Source organism: Haemaphysalis longicornis, unplaced genomic scaffold (genome assembly GCF_048455015.1).
Source record: "Haemaphysalis longicornis isolate Haplotype H1 unplaced genomic scaffold, Haemaphysalis longicornis Haplotype H1 scaffold_13, whole genome shotgun sequence".
Classification (NCBI taxonomy): domain Eukaryota; kingdom Metazoa; phylum Arthropoda; class Arachnida; order Ixodida; family Ixodidae; genus Haemaphysalis; species Haemaphysalis longicornis.
In genome coordinates, this window is record NW_027526233.1 from 19,374,432 (window position 1) to 19,401,762 (window position 27,331).

Here is a 27,331-nt window from a genome sequence, read left to right on the forward strand (position 1 = left end):
CGAGGGAGTTGTTTTTTATTGTTTATGAAAAATTGTACGAAAAACAATAAGGTCGCTATACAGAGAACGTGTTGTACATTCCCCTCGCACGGTTGTGTTTGAAAGCATATTCGGCCACAAATAGTGCAGAGGTAGGAGGCCTCTCTCTGCACCACCGGGTTGGGCAAAAGTTACAAAAAGCTGCAGGTTCAGATTTTCGTCCCGTACGCGCAGGCAGTTGAAGCCAAAGAATACCAGACTAGAGATGCCCTTCACAGGGCGACACCCTTAAAAATAAAAATATTTCCCTCTCTCCCTGTCTCGTATTTGTTTAGCATACGCCGTCATATCTCATTGTAAATAATGCTATTGTATGTAAAATGTGCTGTCCAATACTTCAAGTATCTATTTCTATGCTTTTGACATAACCTAAATTGTTTACGTTGGAAATACTTGCTTTTGAGGATCGTAGGGGCCACCCACAAAGACTGCAAAGACGGTGACGTAGGATCCAACAGGCAGAAGCAGGTAAAAGGCGTAAGCATGGCCCTGCGGGCGTAAAAGAAAAGTTGTTACTGTTTTTAAACCAAAGCTGTTACTTTATGTTATTTGTTCGCGCAAATTTCTGCGCACACATAAGAAAAGTTGTTACTGCCTTAAAACCAAAGATGTTACTTTTTGTGCTTGCTTTTGCCTAAATTCTGTGGAAGTACATTTCAAGTGATTCCCGAAAACAGCATCTGACCTTGCCATTACCGATCCCTCACTGTATTATTATCAACAGCCTACTCACCCTCGGGGACACTCCGAAGTAGTTCCAACAGCTCCTTTCCTGCGCCATTCGATTCCACCATTGGCAATCGGATTTTCCTATCCCATCCCTCAACCATTTTACTCGACTTCTACTTCCTCCAGACCCGTCTCTTTGCAACCACTCTGCTGCCCTAATTGTCCATCAGTTCGGTTCTTCTCACTACATGTCCAGCCCAAGTCCATTTCTTTTTCTCTTATAGCACTACAATATCTTCCACTCTAGTTTGTTCTGTGATCCAAATTGCTCGTTGCCTAACCGCGACTGTTATTCCTAACATTATTCGTTCCATGGCCCGTTGAGCCGAAATAAGTGTTGCCTTAAATTATTAAATAGGTGCCAAGTTTCAGTTGAAGCTCTCATCACTGGCAGTAGGCACGGGTTGTAGATTTTTCTTTTGAGTGACAGTGGTAGCGTAATTTTCAATATTTTTGAGTGTTTGCACACTGCTCCCACGCACATAGCTAATCTGCGCAGGATTTTTTTCTCGTGGTTGGGGCCAGCATTACCAATTTCACGAGATAGTTTTATTCTTGTACTCCTTCTAGCGCTTCTTTTCCTATAGAGAACTTTTCCTAAGGGGGCTTTTGGCATGCTTATTCCTCGTTGCTTTAAAGGCATTTCTATTTATTTTTAAATCCATGGTGATGCCTTCTGTTTGTATGTCATCAAGAATTTTCGCTAGTCTTCTACAGGCTACCTAACCAATACTACGTCGTATGGAAACATAAATGACCTAACCGAATTACGTTTATGCCTAATAATGAGTTTTCCCAGTACAGCTTTTTGAATACCCCCTCCATATCTTCTGGGTACACTTTCGGCGAGATGTCTAAATGTCTTACTCCGTTTCCGATCCAGAATTTTTCGCTGCGTAGGGGAACTGTCATGCTGGCCGTACAGCTTATATATATCGTCTAGAAGTCACATGCAGGCGTATTCTATACCCTGTTCTTTTATGCTTTTAGCACGGCAATGGTTTGTACTGAGTAAAACGCTTTCTCATCGTCTATAAATGGCATGTGACGGGGTTTTTGTTATTCTGCGAATCATTCTATCACTTGGCTGGTAACAGGAATGGGATTTATGGTTGAGTACCTTTTTCTAAAGCGAGCCTGCACTCTCGGTAGTTGGGAATCAAGGCTGCCACCAATGCGGTTAATGTTACCTCTGGTAAACAGATTGTAAACAACTGAGGGTAGACTGATTGTAATGTAACTCATAGGAGTCATGGTATTTTTGACCACACCTATTGAGCCTTTACGCATATTGAAAGTACTGCACCAAGCTTTTCCAGCACTATATATGGTCGGTTCAAAAGATCCACTGTTATGCCGTCATCACCTGCTGCCTTTTCTCCTTTCGTGTTCATGAGAGCCTTTCCTACCCCCCCTTATTAACTAGTGGGACATGGCAAGTTAACCTCGTGCTCTCATTAGTTTCCCGTGATTTCACATCGCTGACATGCAGGTCTGGTACAGAGCCGTTCTGCAACATTGACTACCTTGTCCATGTTCTGCGTAACGTTACCTTAGTCGTCGCTGAGTGCGCGCATTCTGTCTTTGCCAATGGCGAGCTTTCTCTCAGTTGCTTTCACTCTTCCTCCTATTTGCAGCGTTTCCTCGAACACTGCCAAGTTATGCGGACGAATATCGTTTCTTTTACTCCTGTTACGCAATCTGGACACGTCTGCTCACTGAATTTCACCCATCGTAATTTGCAACTTCGTGTTCTTGCGTTTCACAATTATTTGATTCGTTTTTTATCTGAGTTTTCTCGTATTTTTTCTACATCCTGTTTCTCCCATAGATGCAGAACCAACAGATGCAGATGCAGATCCTGGTCTAGGTTCTGCATTTGCGGTTGTTATGTTTCCGTTTAGCCTGTCTACTATATCCATGTTCTTCTCGTCTAGCAGCGAAAATTTGTTTTGGAGAGTGAATTTGAATTCTTCCGCCACGGTTCTGACTCAATCCCGACTTATTTTCTCAATTTTGAAGATTGTGCTTCTTTTGCCTGAGATTAAGGCTCACCTCTCATCTAAGAATTCTATGATCGTAGCACCAAACTTCACGCCCCACCTGTACGTCCTGCACAATAACTCGACTCTCAGGTAAAATTAGTTCAAGTTTCTTTTGTTGCACCTTCGGAACCTTTCTACGTCTGCTTCCTATTCTTTTGTTTATCGGAGAATTTGCTCATCATTCACAAGGTATTTCTCAAGGCAAATCCCACCAGTGTATCTCATCGGCTGTTGCGATCTTCCCTTCTCAAGTTTCCTACTGATATTTATCAATTTTTTTCTTACTAAGTTTTACGTTGTAGTTATGTGTTTATCCACCTATTGATCTAACTATTGAACTTTCTCTTTCCATTTTACACCAGTATGCTTATTGGTTTTTGTCATTGTAATCTGGACTTTTCTTTTGTGCCCAACAGTATCTTTTGTCGCCACTGTTATTAGAAATGATTTATGTAGATGATACGACATGCCCAAGGCGCGCATTTATTAGGCAAGAATTATTCTTTATTCACAATTGCTTTTATCTAGGATTTCAAGGTTTTCAAATATGTGTCTAGGCACGAAATATTTGGTATATTGGAAATAGAACAATGTAGCCAATATCTTAATCAAACCTTGTAATGCCCTAACAATATCCGTGAAAGCAGCCATAAAAATTCAAGGAACGATTCAAACACCTTGCTCATCATTTATATATTTTGTTGAAGTACAACTTCAACATCTTCGGGGCAGGGAGACTTAAGAGAAAAAAGTATTTCCTAAAGCTGGCCTTTAGGGCAAAGACATTTCGCAAGGTAGGTAAAGATTCTCTCGCAAACCCGCCGTAAACATTTATGTCAATTTAGAAAAAAAACTGTCCATAGTGCTGCACTTGCTCAAGCCACAATGTTTAAACGTTAATAAAGCAGGAGCGTAGAAGTAGGATGAATAACTACCTCGCAGAACACCAAACTCTACCCTATAACAATGGGTGACTACGCTGACCAAATCGCCCCAGGAGCAATATCAATCCTTAGTGACTTGAGCCCTGGAAGCCGCTTGAGTTCATGGCCTCTTCGCCTGAGGAGAATAAACGGGCAAAAAGTTCCAACTTATGAGAGTAAACGTTCAATACCGTTACCCCTGCTGCTGTCGACGACGCCATTTTCATGTACAGTGACAGTGCTTTTCGGCTGTTGACAGCTGCGATCACCAAATCGTAGCAGGCGCAACATCTATCTTTTGTGAATTGAATGTTGAAAGCAGCGTGAGCCCGCGGACCATTCGCCTAAGAACGCTGAACGCGCGCCAGTTCCCCAAACATGTCAGTAAACGGGTGCAGTGGACGACAGGGATATCCTCTTCAGAGATAGCGCTTATCGGCTGGTTACTAGGCCACCCATGCCATACGATGGTGTAGACCTTTTTTCTATTACTGTTCCGGCATGCCAGTGCGCTGCGTAACCAAGGTTCCGCCATCCAGTAAATTGGTTCAATATATGTCCAAGTGTTTCCGATAGCGTCCTTGAAAACGGTTGGTTGTGCGGGTCTGGAAACTTCGACGTTTTCGCCAACTGCGCGAACGGATGCGCGACACTCTTACGTTTAAAGTGGGCCTCCGCTAATACGTCACGTGAAAGACGCAAGCGCAGAACGTATGGGGAACTGGCTCCAGGCGAGCGGCCAAACCTGCATAGCCACATGGACCACAAGATTGTATATATGACCTTTGGTTTCGTCTTCACGAAGGGCGTGTACACCACCAACAATTAATATAATTATCACATAAAACACTGAAACAGTAATGCGGAGAAAAAGTTTTCAACCCCGAATATGTGTAGCATATCGTAATTCTGCCTGTCTGCACTTAAGAATGCCAAAAAATGCACAGCGCTCTCACGTGATCGCACCTTGCGGCGATTTTCCAGGCTGCCCGCCGCCCAAGCATAGTCACCTAAAAAGCCCCAACAAGGCTATGTCCATTGACTATTCCTTCCAAAAAGAATTAACAAAGCTCGCACATATAGCAACAATGATGGAGTAAAAGTGGTTGCGACCTCAAAGAAGCAAATATTCGAAACGCCGAGATTGTCATGAATGTTGCGCACGGCTTCGCGACCTTCAAATGTTACGCGTCAAGGAATTCATCGTAATAGCAAAGATTGAGAACGGGACAAAGCCAAAGGCGAGACGAAACACACTCTAGCGTGTTTTTTGCCTCCTCTCTAACTTTTCCCTCTCCTAATATTCGCTAGTACGATGTATTCTTGAATCAGTAACCAGCTCGACCAACGTAGCGCTTTAGTCTTACGCGTTAGCGCGAACTTTTTTGATTACTGCATTCATCGACTCGGGTATTAGGTTGAAAGCAATGACGGGGAAGATTAAGAACCTTGGAAAGCAGCTACCGCCGATTTGTCGGTGTCTTCTTTGGTATGTAGATCCTTCTGCACGTTATACTTCGGCCTATACCGGGTAAGACATGGATATCTACCAAGAAGTCCTTTTGGATCGCCACCTTGAAAAGACCCTGAAGACTAGGGCAGCTTTTGTTGGGAGGGGTCGACGGTTACATTGTTGTCGCAATTCTCAGAAACAAAAGAGTGTGTGGTGATGGGCTTCCCAGAAATACCCTCGAAAGGTAGCATGCATGTCGACCAACGTTGCGGCGGAAGGAACCCGTGTAGCTCGAGGGCACTAGGAAGGGTATCCTGAAGATCCTGATGTTGTGACTCATAATGTGAGCAAGGATATATTGTAAAGAAAAGTATACCGCAATACCGAGAGCAGCAATTTTCGCAACTGCTCCCTGTACCTCGGTTATTTATTTATACTGGAGAAAAACCTGCCCAGACATCGTCTTGCAACATTGGGGTTCCATAAAATAAATGCCGTATATCTTCCAATGCTTCATCGATCATAAAGCACTGGTACCAATGTGTGGACCACCTTGAAGTAGTAACACGCCGTCAAGAAGTATAAGAGCATGAAGAGATTTTGAATTCAGGATAGATGCCGATAAACCACTCGCTGTATGTCTTTCAGTCGGATACAGCTCCCAAAGAGCCGACCATTCATATGAAATGGTTATTTTTTACAAACCCCCCTGTGGTGTGACCGTCGGTACTGAAGCTCTGGCCTTTGGCAGTTGGCTGTAGCTCACCTTTTTGCGGCGTATCGTAATAATTCCTTGGAACTGACGACGTGTCCCAGATATTTCAGTTCCTAGTATCCGAAGCGGCACTCTATTGGCCTAAATGTATTGCAAATATTTGGATTGCCTCAAAAACCGAATGAAACCTTATCAGATTTTCCTCGAAGCTTCGGGTGAATACGACAAACGTCGTCGAAGTACACGGGGCCGATGTGCCATTTCAGGCCGGCTAGCACAGTTTCCCTCACTTGTTGGAACGTTGCTGGCGCCATGCACAGCACAAATTCCACAATCTTATACTCGTACTGTCCGCTCGGCGTAATACAGGCAGTATTCTCACGGTCTCTTTCGCGCTCTTCAATTTTTCAGTCCCCGGTTTTCAAGCTCCCTGACGAAAAGTAGTTTACGTCGCAAAGGCGCTCGTAGGCTTCGTGGAGCCCTGAAAGAGGGTACACGTCCTTCTTGAAATTTTGCTGGGCGGTCCGCAGTCCACGCAGAACCTTAGCATGTCATCGTATTTAGGGGCGAAGCTCCTTAAGTCATGGATCTGTCCATCCCTTGTGTCTCGTTGTACGTGACCGCCGCATGTTTTCGGAGATGTCGCAAAGTGGGCCGCGTTGCACGCGCAAGAACCGGCTGCAACCGGCAGCGCAAACTCGGCTCCGGGAGCGCGAGCTTGTCTGTGTTCGCCAACGGACGCGCGAGCGCACGTGCACTGCGAGGGGGAGATCACGCAAGAGATCACGCCACGAACTCAGGCAGTCGTTCTCGGAGATCGAACGAGACGCAAGGACCTTTGCTCGTTTCCACTCGTCTTGTTCGGGCACAAGTTCGCCCTAAATAAAAGTTCTTTCTTTACCGTTGTGTCCCATCCTACGTGACAAATTGTGGTGGAGGTGCGGGGTAGTTCTTGATGGCGCAGGGTCTTTCACCAGGTCTGGGCCTGGGAGCATTGACTCTGAAAATAAAAGTTGATTTGTACAATGTACGCACACACTCTTACGTCTTTCTTAACGATGTAATGGGCGAACTTTCACGGGAGAGTTACGGTTACCGATGATCTCCCCCTCTCGAGCTTCGCCCCACTTATCATCATTCATTCCGTGGATATGGCGTGATTTTTTCTTCACTTTCACAACGGGAGCAGCCCAGGCCCTTTTAGAGGGGTTTATAATGTCTTCGCTCAGCATGTTGTTTAATTGCGTTCGGATGGCCTGACGCTCGTGAGAAGACGCGGGGTAACATGACGGTCACATTGCTGGAGCGCTCTCTTCGGCTTTTATACGGTGCTTCGCAAGAAGCGTCTGACGTACTTCAAAGTCGGTGAAAGTATTCGGGGTAGCGGTGTAGCAAACCTCTCAGCTATTCTAGTTTTTTTTTTTTGGTAGCGCCGGGTGACGTCAAACATGTGAAGGACTTTAAGAACACACCAGATGAGCGTTCAAAGCCCTCGACGGCAATCACGTCTTTTAAATGCGAATGCATTTCTTAGTCGGGGGTTGTCGTGCTCCGTCGGCGTGCGCCCGCAGGTGTTATCTCTCCGCGCTCCTCCTCGCCCCTAGCAAGAGCTGTGGCGCGCCTAGCAACCGGAGCAGGTGGTAACTCGGGCGGGAGTAGCGGAGGGCAAGGGGAGAGGAGGAGCGCGCTCGGGCGTGTGAGGGCGCTCGCATCGCGGAGCTCGGGCGGAGTAGCGGAGAGTGAGTGGAGAGGAGGAGCGCGCTCGGGCGTGTGAGGACGCTCGCATCGCGGAGCTCGGCGGGCTCTCTCTCCTCTCCGCGTACCCTATCTCCGCTCGCTGCGCTCGGAATCTATATAATGCAGTGGAGCGGGCGCCTGGTGCCTTGATAGCGATGGAAGTCGGTGAAGTCGAATCCCTCGCGGCAACGATACCGCAAGCACGAAGTGTAACATAATGCAACCTGAGCATTACACCATCGGTGCACCCAATGCATTCGCATTTCCGCACGATCCCCTTCGGGGAGGTGGGGGGATTTTTTCCTTCCTGATTTTTTTCTATAAATGCAATTGAAATGCCCTTCCTTATTTGCTAATATTCATCAATAACTTCGGGATCAGGGGAAAACTTTTTTGCTTCATGCGCTGAATACCTCTGGCAATGGAGACACCACGCTTCAGAACCAAGCACTGGTCGCTCTCCACAGTAGCTTTGGCGTAAAAAGTACCATCTTGGGTAGCGATCATGAGGCTCTCAGAGGGAGCCAGCGGGGCAGGGTCATCGGCTATCCTTAAGGACGTACATCGTTCGGAGCTTGGTATTGGTGTTATGTCATGATCACCGGAAAACCTAATCGACTTGGCCTGTAAATCAACAGCAACGCTGTCGTCTGTCAAAATCTCTATTCCAAGGATTACGGCGCCATGTAGTTAGGCAGTATTACGAATTCAGCAGGTTACGTGCTGCCGTTTATGGCAATTCGCAACGTACATGTTTCACTAAGCATGAGCAGATGGCCTCCAGCTGTGCGTACGTCCGAACTTGTGAGTTTTTTTTTAATTCTGACGCCAATGATTCTCCTCTCACCGTGTCTATTAGCGTTACTACCTAAATGACATCACCGCAAAACTATATGTCAGGATTTTTTGTTTTCGACTTTCAGGTGAGTCGGGGCGTCGTAACGCATGATGTTCGCGGAGACAGTCTTGGCTGCGCGGCGTCGTTGCCCTGACTTGCTTATTGCGTGCTTTGCGAAGTCTTGTAGGCATCGTGCCATGTGGCTGTCGTCGTTTTGTGGGATCACGTCTAGTTAGGTCGGGGCGTCGGGCTGAGGTCACGTCATTCGTCATGAGATTCGGTGCGTCGTTGCGTCGTTTCGTGATTTTCGATTATTAGCGGTAGTAGAAATTGACCTGCAAAAGATACTGCTTTCAGCATTCCATTCGTGCGCTGGAGGACCTTCCACGTGCATCGCCCGGGTTGCCCCGGAACCTGGGTGACTCGAACTGGTAGAGCGATGGCAAAGAGTTCAAGTGCGGCTGGCGTTGGTTGGTCTCTGATAGGTATTCGTCAATTTCGTTGGGCGTTGTCCGGGCAGTGGGCGGGGTGCATCGACAGTCAAACCCAGGTCTGTTGTATGGCCAGCTACGATGGATGGGGTCACCACGGTAGAACAGCGGAGAATTATCGGGGTTCCCCATACGTCCGTCTTCCTTGTTCGATTTTGTACTAAAGATGGTTTGGCGGGCGTCAGTGGACGGCGGTACTGTGAGGCCTCTTGACGACGAGGTAGAGCTCTGCGGGATTGACGAACAGCTCGGACGAAGCCCACAGCTTGAGGTTCTCAAAGCGCTTCCCGCTTGGTGGTAATTCCCAGTGCGCGTTGAAGCTTTTTGTGATCAGGTCAGTCAGTGAAGCAACTGCAGGCTTTCGCATGTTCGTCAAAAGTTTCCGCTGCTCTGCCTGATCACTGCACGGAATGTCTCGCGTACTATGTCGGAGATCCCCCGCTCCTCTCGCCTCGGAAACCAGTGCACTGACTAGTTGGTCGTACTGCCTGGTTCATATTTCAACCATCTTTTGCATCGCAGGCACCCCCCAGGCGAATTCGGCCAGCTTATTAGGTGGGTTACGAACAAGGCAATTCTGGGACGTTCAACCCCTCAGCTCGCATACGGGAGACGGAATGTCCGTTGTCTTTTTTACTATTTTATTATCCGTTTTTATTAGTTATTACTTCTTGCGAAAGAGCTCTTGCTTTACCCATCCGAAACCTTACTTTCTTTTCTTCGGTCATTTCCTCGTCCGCGTGAGAAACAATCTCTTTATCACGTCAACACAGAGAACGAACCTTTCGTTGAGGTCTTGCTTGTGCAGTTGCAACAGACGTACGTCTGGTGGCTTTTGCAGAACGGCGTCGATTGTTCCATGGAGCTCGGTGTTGAAGAGAGTCCAGTCAGCCAGAGAGCTATCCGGGCTCCCGAAACGAGTTCCAGCTGTATGATCTGAATAGAAGGGCACACTCTGAAAAGCTTTTATGTCGTCCCACCTGGTAAAGCTGCGGACGGGCGTAACTTTCCCACACCATTCGTTTTTGCCGAAAACGTGCCGTGCCGGAAGCCACATGCCTTCTTCATTAGCTTGTACTACTAACCCTGACCGTTTCAGGAAGACCTTTCAAATTCAAACTTGTTTTTTTGTATGTTTTTTATTTAGTAGCATCATTGTAGTGTGCTTTGTTTCATTTTGTTTAATTGTACTTTTTCAGTATATTATATACTTGTATGGACTCGTTATTTCTGTGTACATATTCATGTTGTTGTACTGCGAATTAGGTGCATTGATCCTTTTTTGGTTTCTTCTTCCAAATCTGATTGTGCTTATTCCTGTGTTTGTTGGGCTTGTTGTACTACATGTTTTTTAGACATTACTGTTTTTCAGTGTGTGTACAACCTGATACACTTGTCGCATGCATTTTTGCAGATTTTTATTGCTTCTTTGTGAGCTCCTTTTCTATAAACTGCTCTAAGCCCTCATTGCTCTGAGGGTACAATAAACAAATAAACCAGTCTTCAGGCTGTTCACCGAAGAATACGCGGTACAATGGTGTTCCCATCGGCTGTTGCAAAACTATGGGGGAGTTGGTTTATCACCGGGTTTTCAGTTTCAGCACTCTTATTCGAGGTTCTTTCTGGCAGGATGTCATACCCAGCCGTGAAATTTTCAGTCGGCGGCTACTGCGGCTTGGGGAGGCTTGTCTGCTTCCAGAATCCGTAGGGTGCGTAAAGGGTGCGTGTCCACCAAGTCCACCATATGCCACTTAGGCAATGACGGCGGAGGTCTTTTTTCAATGAAGAAACGTTTATTACAGCCGGCCTGCTGCCCGGAAAATACAAAAAAAAAATACAGTCTGCGTAGAAGCAGTCAACGAAGGGACACGCGCAGACTGGCCTCGCCAAGAAAAATGGCTCAGGGTCTGCACTGCGAGAATTTAATTTTCGGCGCGAATGTTTCTCCAACCGTCGAATTACATCGTTAACACTGAATCTCTAGGCAGAATAATTTATTCCAGTGCCTTCAGGGCAACGTACTCGCCCTACCAACCATGATACCGCGTGCGGCGTGAAAAAATGGAACAGGCACTACGCCCTCCGCACATATAACACAGCCTGGTGCGGCCGGCCAGTGCAAACCAAACACAGAAGATAGCAAACGAAATGAATGGTACGCGCAGTATATTCTTCAACCATCTTGTCTAAGCAGTTGACGTGCGTCAATTTCTATAAATACGCCAACCTACTCGGTGTTTCGATATCTGAATTCCGGTGCAAGAAACGTCTTGATAGTGCATGTAAAATGTGGAACCTAGATTCACTTGCCGAAATCATGGCAATACGCTATGGTACCTTACGTGGTGTCATTTTCAATGGCGAGTGACTTGAGTGCTCAAAATGTGGATGTTACTTTATTTGAACCCGACACCGTGTCTGTGTGAAATATTAGATGAGTGAATATATTTAGAGTCTCTGGTGTCCTTTATTTTGAACAATATGGCCATTTGAAAATCTATACGCGCACGCTGTACGAAGTCGCAATTACACTCATACACTGTCTCTTAGTTTGTTCCGTTTGTAGTTTAGTACCGGTTTTACAATGTCACCGATAAGGGTTACATTTACATTAGCCATTGTGGCAGTTTTCTACCCCTAATTTGGTAATAGCTTAGCATTGTGCATGCACCAAGGGGATTGAAGCAGCCATGTTTAAGCGGCGAGGTGGAGGCGCCCAAAGGGGCTGATAAACCCCCAATAACTGTCGTCAAAGAGCGTGCAGCAACGCAAACTGCTTATTTTCGACATAGCTGCCGCCCATTAGGAAAGAAGAGACGAAAATAGACGCATTTTAGGTGACCAACCTCAAAACACATCCGCCAAAGTCCAGTCCGTTTGGGTGCAACTCATCAGGAAGCGACGAGACATGCTCTACAAAACCGCAACACGATCTAGTTCCCTGGTATTCACCAATTATGGTTTCCGCATAAGAAAAAGCGGAAGTCTTACCATACCCCCCAATACTTGGAAGCGCCAAGACAATAGTTATAGAAAAATGTTACACTCACCAGGCCTTTGGGTGGGAAACTTTTACCAACTTCATCGCATATGTGAAGGGACACAATATAGTTTTCGCCAGTCTGGATCTTCATTCTCCAGTCTACATCTATGAGAAGACAGCCGTAAGAGTATTTTGCGAAAATAGATAACACAAGTTCAGACTGCAGTCATCTCTTCACGAACGGACAAAATTACAAGACCTGACCCGAGTACTTCCCCTATCACTTTACAGCTCACAAGGCAGGCCAGGCCTCCTAGACCACGATCCGCCAAGGCAAGTCAGGCAAAAAATGTGTGACCGCTGTCCACAAACGGTCATTTATTTCTTTCGCACCTTCCAAGATGTCTGCTTCTGCTCTAGTCGGAAGGCTTACACATGGCCGAACCAATATGTTAGTTTACTCAGAGTCAGACTGCCCTCCCTGGTGTATTATTTCACCTTGCATTAATAACACTAACACGACGCCGCGTTGCAGTGATCGCCACTTCGATCGTTACAGGGGATCCTGGTGTGCACCTTTCCGTATGAAAATGTTTGAATTGCGGCTTCCGAGCACCAGTGCTGTTGCCACACCGCCAAACTGATATTTTTACCTGATACATCACGGACGTAGAGGTTCCACAATTATAGCACCCGCAAAACAGGGTAGAGCAGGTAATAAAAAAAGAGACACTAAAAAAACGCCGTATCATTACAGTCACTAGATGCCAGTGGATGCTATCCACGATAACACGCGCAATGCTTTGCTCGAATGAAGATTAGGGTCGCGTGAGACGCGTTCACTGTAGTGGGAACCTTGATCACCGCGGATCAAGATGCCTGCGCGCCTGCTGGTTTCACTGACAGCAACTACCAAACCATTACAATGACGGACAAAAATGCCGTTGCTCGCCTTTGTGTCTCAAGGCCGGCGAAACAATAGAGCTGGCAAGAGGAGAACACGAGTACCATTTAACCACTCAAGTTTTTAATAGGAGAAAATGTTAATGGAGAAAAAAGTGCCTATCCGCAGTCATTTCTACAAACCTCTCTTGCGGAAAGCCGATCCATAAAAACAAAAAACTTAAATATAAAACAAAAACAATGCACTGATAAACTCGTGTACACGAGGTATCCAGAAAAGCCAGCTCGGAATCCGTTAGCGCAATAGAAGAGGAACTAACGCACGTGGTTTGACTTTTATTTCGCTTTGGCGGTTTCACTGGCACGCTGCCTCTTCAGCCGCAGAACACGTACTGGGTCACTGGGGTGAGTGAGCAGACGCGATCGCGGCCGTCACGGCATTGGTGCGAGGCCGGGTCGCCCTCGAGAGAACCCGCATGCCCACTCAAACGAACATTTAAGCTCCCTGCCGGCTGGCCAATATACTTGTCACCGCATGCGTGGAGAGGTATGCAGTGTTTACCTATACAGACACAGTCACTGAAACGTGTACCACCAATTACGAAGCACTTACCACCACCAGCATCCGCTCCTTCCTTTGGCACACGTCTATCTGTACTTGCGCACACGCTCCCCATCTTCCTGCCCGCTCCAAAGACAAAGTTTCTGTTGTATTAGCCAGCAAACCTTTTTAGGCGATGCGACACTAAATGGGAATTGGGTATACCAGCAAATGCTCTGCGCATATCTCATACCGTTCCTCATTCAACTAGACCAACGTTTTGGTGTTCTTGCTTCAATCGGTTCAGCAAGCGCTCTGACACCGCGAACCAAGATCCAAGCGCCGGAAAACTGTGACTTTCAATCAGGATATTTTGCGCAAAAACGTTCACGTAGTGCATGTGGCTTGCTCAGTTCAGAGCAATGACACAACGTGGCCAACCTTTGCTTTAGAGTGGCTGAATGAACTGTGTAAAAATTTCTGAGATGGTTTGGCAGAGCCAGAGGATCACAAGTAAACATGATTATGTTGAAAATGCAGCTAAAGCTCGACAAACCGCAGCACATCGTTCCTGGGAACCTAAGACTTCAAAGTCAGGCCTTCGCCCCTCTTTGAGAAATTTTCAAGACCTCGATCAGAGATCGCAAAAAATGAGCGCGATCAGGAAACACCATATCAACGTTCACATACCTGAATACGTGTTGCCCAATACATGGAAGTGTGGTTGTATTGCTGCGCCAAAAGTTTCCAGGAAAATATTGATTTGCACTGGCTTCACTCTAGATCCTATGCACACGACCGACCCATGTGGAAAAAGACTGCGCTCGAAAGAAACAATTTTGCAGGACAAAGAGACAATAACAGTTGTAGAAAGGTTTCTACCGAAAGGCCTCCAGTATTTCTTAAAATTCGGGGCAACGACCAACAGAGGTACTCTATGTCCACACTAAACGCGCAATAGATGGTTCTGTTACGCCCAACAAACACCGTCATTACCTCCTCAGAGATTCGTATAAAGAAAAGTTCAACCGTACATGATTTATCAAACCTTCACTCAAAACTAAACACAAAGCGCTGCCATGAATGGAGCACTTTTACAATGCCCCGGAAAGAGATGTCAACCTTTTGTGCGTTTGCAGTGAAAAAATCCGAAGGTCTGGGCTTTTTGCAACATCCGTCAATGCCGATTCATCGTATCAAGTGAGTTTGAATCAACGATGATTCCAGTAAAAGTCGTCATGTTACATTTTGTTATTTAGACAGGAATGTAGTGTTCTCCCCCTCAATATTGTGCTGCTGCTTCTGCGCATGCTCACCAACCATGGTGGAAATCACTTTTTTGCTTGTCACGTCGCGTTGTTCCTCTTTTATTTTTACCACAAACTTTCCTGTTTCGCCTATGTAAACCTGGTATAATCAGCAAAGGAAATGCGATAGACAACGTCGGGGAAAAGGATTATCGGGCCGCGGGTCCATGACTATCACTAGCTCATTCGGAAGCTTGCTGGCCGCAACGTGCCGATTGCGTAGCAAATATTGCGCCAAAATAAGTTTCAAAACTTCGCATATACCACGTACTTTCGGCGTTAAATGAAACGCGAACACAAAAATATGAACCAAAACATGCAAAATTGAAAAATAAATTTGTAGAGTTCATATAATGGCTTCCTATTTGTATGTCTGGAAATCCACTATCCACACCTTTCTTTTTGTAACTAAGTCGCGCATCATTTAGGCTTGCATGGAACAAAGTAGCGTATATGTCTGTGTTCAGGTTCATATTTTCGTGTCCGCATTTTATTTGACACCGATAGTACGTAGGTAATGCCGGCAGTGGTGGTGACAAACTCAAAACTGGCAGCCCTTGGTTGGAGCGTTTGCTTCTCGATTCTTTCCGCAATATGTGTAGGGTAGTTGTTGCAGAAAGTTCTCGGCGTACTATTTTAGGTTTTCTTTCTGAGTTCTTCCCGTCTTTGCAGATTTTTCTCGCTTGGTTCACCAGCGATGAAGCGACGGCTCTTTCGTTGGCGACAGGGTGGTTCGAAGGGATATTGAAGTACTTTCTGTCAACGTCGGCCCTCAAAATTTTGCGCAAAGAAACTAGAAGCGAATACTACAACGAAAGCCTGCCAACCATACGGGGTTTGTGGTTAGTAAAGCTTTGGTACATATTTTTGCGGACTACGACCTACGCAGTGGGCACGTGCCGACAAGCAAGCTTCTAAGTGAGGTAGTAAAAGTCAAGGACCCGGTGCCCTGCCATCGTATTTCCGGCGTTGTCTATTACATCCCGTGTGCCGATTCCAGCCCGGTTTACATCGGCCAAAGAGAAACGCTCCCCAGAAGGACAAAAGAGCACCAACGCGACATAAAAAACCCATACGCAATCTCTATTGTCATTGCCGAGCATACGGACAAGTAGCATCCCAATATTGGCTTGGGCAACGCTGTAGTTCATTCTAAAATACAAAACGTGACCTCACGGCATTTACTGGAATTATCGTCAATGCAAAAGCATTACTTAACGATGAATCGGAGTAAAAGAGCATTGCCGTTGGTATACAATCGCTCATTGCGTTGCAAACATCATCTTCAAATTCGCAAGTTGTCCATTTTCGCCTCATTGGTTACAAGAAACCCGCAAGGGTTCAGAAATGTTTTTCTAGTTTTTGGCTTGGTCAGGGACTGCAATACGGTTTTTTCGTAAAACGCCTCACCACACAGAATTTCGTCGCATGCTCAACCAAACCCGCTCAGTACGACTATATGCAGTATTCTTACTGTATCGAGGTTTCAGAAAGGGACATTTCACATATTTAAAACCCGCCTCATTGAAGTTTCCCCTCACTCATTTTCAAATGGGGACATTAGGCTGTTATTTCTTAATGCAGTAAAAGCACGGTCAACAAAGTCGAGATAATGCATGAGACAGGGCACGAGTTGTGAGTAAAGGAACACTCACCTGAGCCTTCTTTTCCTATTAGCGATCCATTTCCAACCCACTTGTTCACGAGAGGCTAGAAAAACGATTCACGAGATGCGAAATCTCCTTAATGTTTTATTGTAGGAACGATAGGCGGGTGTAGAGGTTAAAGGAGCAATGGGACAAATTACGAGTTCATACATTGAAGCCACTTCATTGCCACAAAAAAAAACGCTGTCAATACAATAAAATCTCAACCTATATGCTAGTTACTAAAAAATACACGCAAGGGTGTAGCTTCGCACTTCCCTTACCTGAGGTATTGCTCTGAGTTCACACGTATTTACCGGAACAGTTGTTTCTCATACCAGCGTTTACTCTTAATATTTTGTGTGCTGCTACTACCGGTCTTCTCCGGGCAAGCAAGGCTAAACCGTCTTTCTATAAATTTTTGCATGCTCGAAACAGAATTATCGCAACCATCTTTCGGACTACATGAAAGGGCTTTTACAGATTTGTTAATAAAAGACACCCATGATTGTGCCAGTGGACGTTTGTTATCTATGTGTTTGTACACTACTGTATGCGATTTTATTACTTATTTCTGATTAATTTATTCGAATTTCTAAAGTATTCATTTGGTTTTGTTGTTTGTGGTCTCTTTGTCGGAATATTATCGCTGTCGGCATGGAGCATTCGAATGAATACTGGTTTCATAACGCGAAGGACACAGGTTCGATTTGGAACAAGGTAAGTATTTATTTTTGACCTGCTGGGTATGCCTTGGCTTCTCAACATCACCCTGTTGTGAAGCCCATGGAGTAAAGTTGGCTTCCCTGCATTGTGTTCTACACGGACGCAAGACGGAATCAAACGGGCATAGAAAGGTAGGCTTTGATTAAAGAAAGACTTCAGTGGCATGGCTAAGGAACGGAAAGAAATAAAGACATCCAAATACCTTGAATGGTGGGGTGTGCGCCTGAAACCGGCTGATGTGGGCAATAACTGTGTGAGGCAGTTTCTTTTTATCTAAAATCCAGAGACTGTTGTGCGGCTACTAATGATTGCTTGCATATACCAAGAAAAGTCGCTCACTCCATCCTTCCTTGCGCGCACACTCTCCCTTCAGCCATCTGTTTGCCTCCGGCTCTTCATAGCTGTAGAAGACAATGCTGAATTCGGCAATGGCACACTACACTGAACACAGGCTGAAGAAGACGATGCTAGGAAGATAGCGCCAGTGTTCCATCGTGCTATCACGGCTGCTTATTACATCATCACCTCATCTACCATTGTTGTTCTTATCTTCACCCTGCCACCGCATAATGTCTTTGGAGGAGGGCACTGGGTTCACCTGCGGTAAAGGCGTAAATTTAGATAATTCTGCTTCGTTAACGGCGAGATTGTACGGTGAGCAGAGCCTTCGTAAGGATGTTCAGCCTTTTGACACTGGTTTGGGTTTCCGTTTAAGAACACTAAAATAAACTACTACTTTCACTTTCTAACATCGGAACGTCCGGCCACGTATCTTGCGTGGTTAAGAATGCTGGCCAATGCATCGATGCCTATTGTTTTACCAACGACTCCATAGCTATTGTTTTATACCTGTACAGTTATAGTAAGCTATTGTTTCGCCAACGACTTCAAGGCCTGGAGCAATGAATATCATTGATGTCGCACATACAGCCTCTTTAAATTACCACAATGGCTACAGTAGTTCATCTAGTCTACGCGTCCTCAGCAACTTCCCAACCCCCCTCCGGGATACCTGCATCGTCTCGGTAACTGGACACAGCCAATGCCATACACGGAAATGAAGCGGCCCGCGCGGCGGCATGGCATTTAGTGCACCGAGGGTGGCAGTCCCCACTAACACACTCAAAACCCATTCCGCCCACTGGATAAGGACACATGCTAGTTCATTACAAACATTCGCTGCTTCCTTCCACCACTACACTTGTGCTTCTCCCTGGAGAATGGGCCAACTTGGCGGCGACTCGAGACGAACAAGTCCCCCATCGCAACCACCTACACCTTATTTTCCCCACACAGTATTCTTCCTTTGGCGCCTACTGCCCCCTACCTGGTTCACTATACCACATTGTGCGTACGCGCCAACGCACTATTTTTTTGTTTCCGCTTTTTATCCCCGGTTTCAAACAGTTAATAGTTTCCTTGGCCAGCCCACACACGGATACACCGCAAAACGTGGAGGACTGATTGAAGACAGCCAGTTAAAGCCAAGAATTTTGTCTGATGGGCCGAGAAACACTGCGCCACGCTCTCCAAGAAAAATAAAGGTTTTTGTCACGAAAAAGGCACAGACTCGTTTTATACAGCTTGTCGCGCACGTTAAATATCTCCAAGTTGTCAACATTATACCGAAACCCTCCACTACGGTGGGCCTCATGGTGTATGCACAGTTCCGGCACGTTGAACACAATTATCTGCTTTCTGCAAGATTTATTCCCTCTCTCACTACCCACTTCCTGCACATAACACGTCACAGTAACGTAAAAGTTTTCAATGTTATTACGCAACAGCGAAGACAGAATGTCGGACGGGGTGGGTGTATTTACAAAGAAGACACCTTAGTCACTGGCACAAGGGAAGGTTTATGGCACGCAGCCAGTACAGTGGGAAAACAGACTTGCTCCTTTGTCATCTTTCCGTTGGTCATCGACCAGCTTTTTTCCACAGGAGCCAATACACAGATAGGGATAGATTGGCCACCTGGATATGCAGGTATGCTTCATGTCAGTTTCTAAGAAAGCCGGAGAACGGTAAAGTAGGTTCACGAACAAAAAGAAGAAAAAAAGGTTAATATCCAGTGCCGTCGAGTCGGGAGAAATTATCGGCAAATGTGACGTAAGGTAGTGTAACCTCCTAATCGAGATGGTCCTTGGAAACGTAAATTGCAACATGCCAATGAGCATTTTATTGAACCACTTGGTAAGACCTATTTGTTTGAGGATGGCATGCTGTCGTCAGTTTGTGCTTTGCTTCACAAGAGCGAAGAAGTTGCTTGACACCCTGTGACAAATGGTACCAGCCACGGTCTGTGAGCAATTGACGCGGAGCACAAAGACGCAGGATGACATTCTGCAGAAGGAAACTGTCGGCATCTGTAGCAGAGCTCGTTGGAAGCGCACGGGTGATAGCGTAGCGAGTGCCATAGTCTGTGACTACCGCAATGCAAAGGTTTCCGGAGAAGGACAACTGAAAAGGGCCGAAAACACCTAAGCCAGCCCCACGAAGCGGTTCGGTGGGAGTGTCGAAAAGTTGCAGCTGGCCGGGGACACGTAATGAAGGTGTTCTTCGGCGTTTGCGATGATCGCGCGCCGCGACGTAGGGACGCACAGTCCGTTCGACACCTGGCCAGCAAAATCGCCGGCAGACGTGGTAATACCAGCGTGCGGCGCCAAGGTGGCCAGCCATTGGCACGTCGTGAAGCTTGAAGAAGACATCCGGGCAAAGTTGCTCGGGTACTACGAGAGGCAGGCAAGCTTCATCAGACCAGAAGTTGCGGCGGTATAGGACACAATGCCGCAGCACGAGAGAAGGGTCTGCTGGCTTCGAGTGGAGACGGTCAACAATACGCCGAAATGTCGGATCATGGCACTGGTGGTGGCCCATGTCTTTGAAATCGGGCAATGAAAAGACACGAAAATCTGTGTAGGGCTCATCAGTTGGAGGCTATTCGGCGGGATGACGAGATTAACAGTCGGCATCTCTGTTCAGTGTACCGTACATGTAAACAACCGAATAATCAGACTTTTTGAGATATAGATCTAACCGAGCGAGCGGACCTGTGAGATCTTACAGAAAAGAATGGCATAATGGTCGGTTGCTAAGGTAAACTGCCTGCCATGCAGATATGGCCTACATTAGCCGACGGCATTCACCTGAGCAATACTTTCGCGCTCGGCTATAGAGGAGTTGCGCTAGGATGGGGACAAACGATGGCTTGCGTAAGCTACAATTCGGTTGTTTCGGTTGTAACGTGCCTGTGTTGAGGCCAGCACTGCTCTTATTTCATGGCCGCTGCGGTCACCCGCATTTACTTCGGAGCACAGCTGTCAAAGTGAGCCAGGACTGGCGGGTAGTGTGCGTACCCGAGTTATTTGGAAAAAGCCAAAGCTTGCGCTTGGCCTTAAAAGAACGCTGCATATTTATTACGATCAGTCAGGGGGCGCGCGATGGCAAAGAAATATTTCACAAAACGGTGGAAGTACGAACAGAGCTCTACCAATGTGCACAGGGGGAAGTCTTTGAAGGCGTTTATCTTCTCGGGATCAGGTTGAACACCGGTGGCGTAGATCCGGTGACCGAGGATCTTGACTTGGCGGCATCCGAAATGGCATTTTTTGGAGTGCAGTTGCAGACCGGATCTGCGAATTACACCCAGAATGCCCGAGAGACGTTGCACGTAAGTCTCGAACGTGGGGGAACAGAAGACGACGTCATCCAGGTAACACAGACAAGTTGTCCACTGGAATCTGCCAAGTGGAGAGTCCGTCAACCTTTCGAATGTTGCCGGCGCGTTACAAACATCGAATTGGTTTGAATTGGTACTTGAATAGTTTGAATAGTTTGAATTGGTACTTACTGTCATGTTTTACAAAAGCGGGCTTTTTCTATCGCTTTCGTCACGAGCCCATTCCCAGTACGCGGGCCACAAATCACTGAATGAAAAGTAGCATGCACAATGTATACAGCCGAAGGTGTCAGTTCGACGGAATAGGTGAACATTTTTCTTGATTACTTTTCTCAAATCCCTGTATTCGACACAAAAGTGCCATGAGCCATCCTTATTTTTTTCCAAAAGAATTTGTGATTCTATGGACTACAGGAAAGTTAGATAACCTTCCCTCTGAGCATTTATTCTACTTCCCGATGAATCACACATCGTTCAGTCTGGGACACGCGATATGGGCATCGGCGTATAGAACTGGCATCGCCTGTGTTTATGTTATGCTTCACAACGGACGTCCACCCTAAGGGGGTCTCTCGAAGACAAAAATGTGTCTTGATGGCGGGCAACAAGACAGCGGAACGCGGGAGCTTGGTGAGTGGGAACGTCCGGGGAAATCAGTATCACAAGCTCCTTTCAAGGCTTAAGGCTTGGGCGAGTTGGTGCATGATTACAAACAGGGAAAACAGCGCAACACAGACGAAACCCAGGCAGAAGAAAGGGACAACCACGAACGATTGCAAAGAGAAGACCAGCGGAGCACAGAAGGAGCATACGAAGAAGAAAGTAACAACCACAAACGCTGTTCAAGTGGTTGGTACTTTTTTCTTATTGTGTTTCTTCTTTCTTGCGCTGTTCCCCTCTTTTTGTACAAACTCGTCTGATTTGCGCTAGATTGTGGTAGTTTGCTTCGTCAACTTGGGCTGTGTCAGTGGCCATGCCAGATCTCGAAGTCATGCAAAGCTGAAAGCAGGGCCAGCGCCATTCCTGGCCGAAGGCGTTGTGTCAAAAGTCCGATATTCAATAACGGGAGTGTTGTCCGATTATAGGCAATGGTTGCGACCAAAAACGGGAGAGTCACGTTGCGGTCGAGGAAACGATGGTAACCAGTCAAGAAATGTAATCCCCATCAAACACGGGCGGAGGCCATGTGAATGTGCTCAGTGGAATGAAGCCGGGGCTGACGTTAGACATCAGTACCAAGGGAGGGCGGTAGCTCGAGACGGATAACCCTCGAGGTGCCATCGGTTAAACCTGCGTGGTGCGCGAAAAATCCAGGCCGATAATAACGTCATGAGGGCACGTTTCCAGTACCGCAAATATTACAGGAATTTTGTGGCCGAAAATTCCAACACAAGCAGTACACACGCCAGCTGCGGAAGCCATCCCAAAATATACAATTTTCAGAACACGGGATGGGGCACACGTGATGACTTTCTATTGGCGGTTGCGAAGATATGAGCTCATGACGTACAACTGCGTACCTGTATCGACTAAAGCAGTAGCCGGCGCACTATCGACAGCAAGTGCTTTTCAGTTGTTCAGTTTCAGAAAGTGCTTTTCAGGTCCAGTACAAGGAAGTTTTTCAGCCAGGTCAGAAATGCAGCATCTGCTCTGGGAGCGGCACTGCCTAGTTTTCCGACGAGTATGGGGTGGCGTGGTAGGGCATAGGGGACGAGCAGCGAGGTTGCGGTAACCGGGACTGGCTACATTCCGGCGCGACGGCGCGGATGAACCGGGTGTGCATAGGGTCAGCGTTATTGTGCTGGGTATCCGAGCTTGGAGGAATACGGCGCTGTGCATCGGAAGTGTAGCCGTAGGAGAAAGACCACTAGCCGTAATCAGGTGACGCATTGTGAGGGGGTGGTATTCAGCAGTTGCTAACGTAACGAGCGACGTGACCAATGCGGGAGCAGCTAAACCAAATTGGTCTGTCGTCTGGCGTTCGCTATTTAGAAGGATTGCGGTGTCGGTTTCCAAAAGGCGCCAGAGGGCTTACGTGCGTGACCGGCAGAAATGGTTGGATAAAACGAGGATGGGCAGGTACAATACTGCAGAGTGGATGAAAGCCCATGCTTACCATTTCATCGCGAACGACGGCCTGGTTAACAGAGATCGTAGGCAGTTGGCATGGGTCATCTGCACATGGAAGTGCGGGGGTCGGGTTCATAGCTTTGGGTTCGTGACGCACGATTATGGTGATATACGCAGACGGGGCCACATGGTCCGCCATGCGTGGAAGTGAAGCGGGGAGATAGAGGTCATGCATGTGTGCAGAAGCCTGGCAAATTGTTCAGATATACGGCGTCACTTAGCCTGCCCAAATCGCCGACCCTTCTTGGTGATGGAGTCAACTGCGGTGCAATCCTTACAAATGAGCAGGGGAAAGGCGATTCGGCGATGCCTTTGACGTTGTGCCCAACCTCTCTTTTATATATTTTTTTCGTCAACTTTGGAGCACAGGCCAAAACGTGCTTGGTTAGGTGACGTAACATCAAGCAGAAGTTTGAGCACGTGTCTGCCGCGAGCAGGCGAGCCCCGAACTTCCCGTTAACAGTTCGGAGCTCTTCTTCGGAAACATCCCAATTAGTGAGTCTGGCCTCGTTGCTAAACCCTAGTTGATGGTCATCATTTCCTTGACCCAAAAAGCAACATTGGCGAGCATAAGCGTTCCGTCCCATGAATTGTGAGTGCTCAGACGTTCGAACATGCTGAGCGAACCGTCTACATAAGGGTCGCCCGCGGCACTGAAGTCGCCGGTGTCACGAGGGCCAGACAAAACGATAAATGGCGACGATGATCCGGGCTCGTCGCTAAGCATGGCTAGGCGGCGAGCATTGCGCCCGCTCCGAGTTTCCGTGCTGTGATGAAGCCGCCCGGGGAAGAGGAACACGAAACAGGAAGTCCACCTCAACCAAAGATGTCGAGTGATAGCGAAGAGATAGAATGTCGGAATGGGTTTATTTACCAAGCAGGCACCGTAATCTCTGGCACAAAGGCAAGTTTACCACACACAGCCTGTCCAGCGGGGACTCGACTGCATCTGCCTTCTCTTCTTTCCATTGGCCATCGGCCAACGCCTTTCTACACGAGCACATATCCAGATAGGGAAAGATGGGCCACCTGGATATGCGGCAAGGCGTCGTGTCACTTTCTAACGAAGCTGGCCCAAGCCTGTGACAAAATTAAACAATCGGTTTTCCGCTGTGCGTGTTTAAACCCCCCCGTCTGTTGTGGAAGGAATAAAGCTGAGTGAACGGCCCAAGGCTACTTACTTTGAAATAAACAAATTTAAATTTTGTATTGATGGGCAAATGAACCTGACCGCATGGTAAGATTCTTTACTCGAAAGAAAATGATTTTTGTTGGTGATGCAATTACTCCCGAGTTAAGTAAATTCAGTAAAAAAGGATGTTATCCGTGTCGGAGAGTAACGAAGTATAAAACAAGAGGCTAGCGATGTTACTTTGTCATGATGATCAATGGTTACCCCTCATGAAAAGCAAAACGCTTGCAAATAATGAAGTGGTACTGATGAAAATATTGAACGATAACTTACGTAGATCACATGGCCCTTCATGCGAAGGCCAATAGAAAAAAACCTACTAAGCTCAATAGCACCTGTAGGATCGTAGGATCGGATTGGCGACAAGCCATATGACTGTTGAAGCTCGACCTTGATACTTGTCTTGTCTAGCTCTACTTGACCATAGGAATATTCTTCTTTATTCGCCAAGAACATTCGAACTTTTGCATACCTGTGAGAAAGTACACAAAAATTAGTGTCCATATGTTTACTCCCGTCAATGCTGACGATGACAACGCAGAATTTATAAAGAGATTTTCCCGCGGCTTCATTGCTGTGCGGAGAACCTTGAAGGAAAAATGGCAGTAGCCGAATAAGGTTTTCGTGGTGTCGTAGAAGGATTGCAAGTTGGGCTAATTGCTTTATAGTGACAATATTGAACAAGCAGCGCAAAAAGAACGGGACAAAAAAAGAATTAAGGACCAAATGAAGGTGATAGTGTGAATTTGTGTTACTGTCTGGTCGCGTTGCGCATTGTGAGGTATTTGGCACCTGCAGCTTGACAATGCTTAACTTGTGATGTAATCGCGGATTACAAAATCTGACGCCACCTGGCTCTTCAGTGTGGAGGATATATATATATGTGTCTTTTTGTAATAAAACACATTTGAGAGTTCAGCCCTGTGTCGTCGTTAATTCTTTTGCCCCGTTCCTTGTGCGCTTCTTTTCGATAGGCTTCCATGGAGTCACTGGTTTAACGGCCATACTTCGGTATCGACGCCTGATGCTTGATACAAAAAGTAATTGATGTAATTCAAGCTACGTTATCTCTTGCCAACTTCCTTGCCCCGGTAAAGATGGCGACGAATCAAAAACGCGAGAAAATTCATTTGCTCATAAAAAAGACACGATCATCATGGTGGCGACAGGGGAGAAACATTGTGCTATTGTCGAAAAAAGGTTTAGTTTTAGGTTTAGGGAAGCTCGGTTGTATTTAATCTTCCGCAGAACAAACCAGCCATTGCTGCTGGCAAAAGCAAAGGTTCTGGGGGCCCAACTAAACCAACAAATGAAACAGGCAAAACACAAGTACTTAACGTCTCGCGCTGACGGAATCAAAGCAAACCCCCCAAAAAATATGGCATTACACGAAAAGTAATGAAAAGACTCTTCTGGCATTAGAATTCTTTCCCGCACCCACCGGGGTGGCTCAATGGCTAAGTTGCGCTACTGAGAACGAGGTCGCCGGTTCGACTCACGGCCGCGGTGAAAGCTTTTCTGATGGAGCGAAAAGCATAACCGCCCGTGTGTACGAGATTTCGGCAAATGTTACAGATCCCCAGGTGGTCAAAATTTTTCCTGATCCCTCCAGTACGGCGCGCCTCATCGCCTACATTGCGTAGGGCATTAAACGCCACAATCAATGAATCAATAAAACTTGTGTCCCACAGTGGTGTAATAATAAAACACAATAAGGGTGGACGTGAATGCTTTACTCTTACTTTCATTCTGTCTTTTCGGAACAAAACCCCGCCGGGATTTCCACTGCCTTTCCGCAACGTATAAATATGAATGATATCCAGATAACTGAGGCCGGTGGAAACTTATCGCTCGTTAATCTGAATGCACACTCTGCGCATGCCCCTGAAGGCATATCAAATGAACTTCCTAAACGCTGAGGAACCCATATTGCTCTTTTTCTGGTCATGCTGTTCAGACTAACTTTAAACGGCGCGGCGTTGCTCAGAGACTGGAAGAAAGCGAACGTTACACGCTCACATAAAACCGGTGACAAAGACAAACCTTGTCACTACAGGCCATTTTCTCTAACCTACGTTTGCTATAAAACTTTAGAACATAATGTATATTAATGTGTAATCAAGCACCCTCACGACAAATTTTTCACGCCGTGGCAGAATGAGTTTCAGGCACAAACCCATTTAGGTGTAACGCAACCTACTTCGTTTTTTCACAATATTGCTTTAGGCTTCGACAAAGGTGCGCAGGTAGATTCACTTTTCTTAGATTTATAAAAAGCTTTCGATGTCGTTTCGCACAATCTTCTCTTTTCCACTATACCTTTGTTAGGCCTTCCCAAATATCTCCTAAGCTGGGTGCAAGATTACTTCAGTGATCGCCAGCAGTAGGTGCTTGTTTATGGTGTTTCATCATCTCCTCTTCGTGTTTTATCTCGATTCCCACAGGGCGCCGTCCTTGCACCACTACGTTTGCTTATTTTCATCAATGATCTTCCCATTGGACTTTAATGCACTGTATGATTATACGCTGACGATTGCATCATATATCACACTGTGACATTTGTAGAAGACCGCGACGTAATACAAACAGCCCTTCACAGAATTATCACCTGGTGTACGGTATGCCAGATAAAGTTAAACATTTCTAAATGCTACGACGTCCAATTTACGAACCATAAAAACAAAGTGCACTGTTCATTATCGTTCAAGAAAAGTAAAATACAGACTGTAAACACGATAAAATGTCTTGTGTGCACCTCACAGAAACATTGGACTGGACCAACCATATCGACGCAATAATCAGCAAGGCATACCGTGTCCATTATTTTTTCTAGAGAAATTTTAAGGATGCCCCTCAAACACTAAAAGAAACGCTTTTTTTACAAATATAAAACCTTTACTTGAATATGAATGCACAGTATGGGACCTCTCTACTGCAATATTACAAGAAAAACTAGAGGGCGTTCAAAACAGACCTGCTCGGTTTGTAACCAGTAATTAAAATTTTATTGTCGGGAGCTCACAAATTATAAACCGTGTTGGATGGAAGTCGTTACATCTGAAAAGAAAACAGCTAAGGTTGTTTTTCTACATAACATTTACAATACGCACGGCGGAATAGATAAATATTTGCCTTTAAAACAGCCACGTTATTAAATCCGCACGCACAGAGAAAGCAATATATATTAAAAATACGAATGTAGCAATATTGTGTTCCAACATTAATTTTTTTCTTAACACTATTAGTGACTG

General features: G+C 46.3%; 1 long non-coding RNA gene across 4 annotated transcripts in view; it reads right to left on the minus strand.

Moving 5' to 3' along the window:
• Nucleotides 1-356: 356 nt before the first annotated feature.
• The window catches only part of LOC144164012 (uncharacterized), a 37,068-nt gene continuing 10,093 nt past the window's right edge, over nucleotides 357-27,331 (minus strand). For 2 of the 4 annotated variants that reach the window (XR_013320996.1, XR_013320993.1), the window contains 2 exons: nucleotides 12,021-12,118; nucleotides 357-528 (listed from right to left, as the gene is read on the minus strand). This is a non-coding gene — a long non-coding RNA (uncharacterized LOC144164012). Of the gene's footprint in view, nucleotides 529-6,804; nucleotides 6,905-9,752; nucleotides 9,907-12,020; nucleotides 12,119-14,087; nucleotides 14,184-16,359; nucleotides 16,415-17,278; nucleotides 17,478-27,331 lie in introns of those variants that run through there. The other 2 variants (XR_013320994.1, XR_013320995.1) reach the window with 2 other exon arrangements.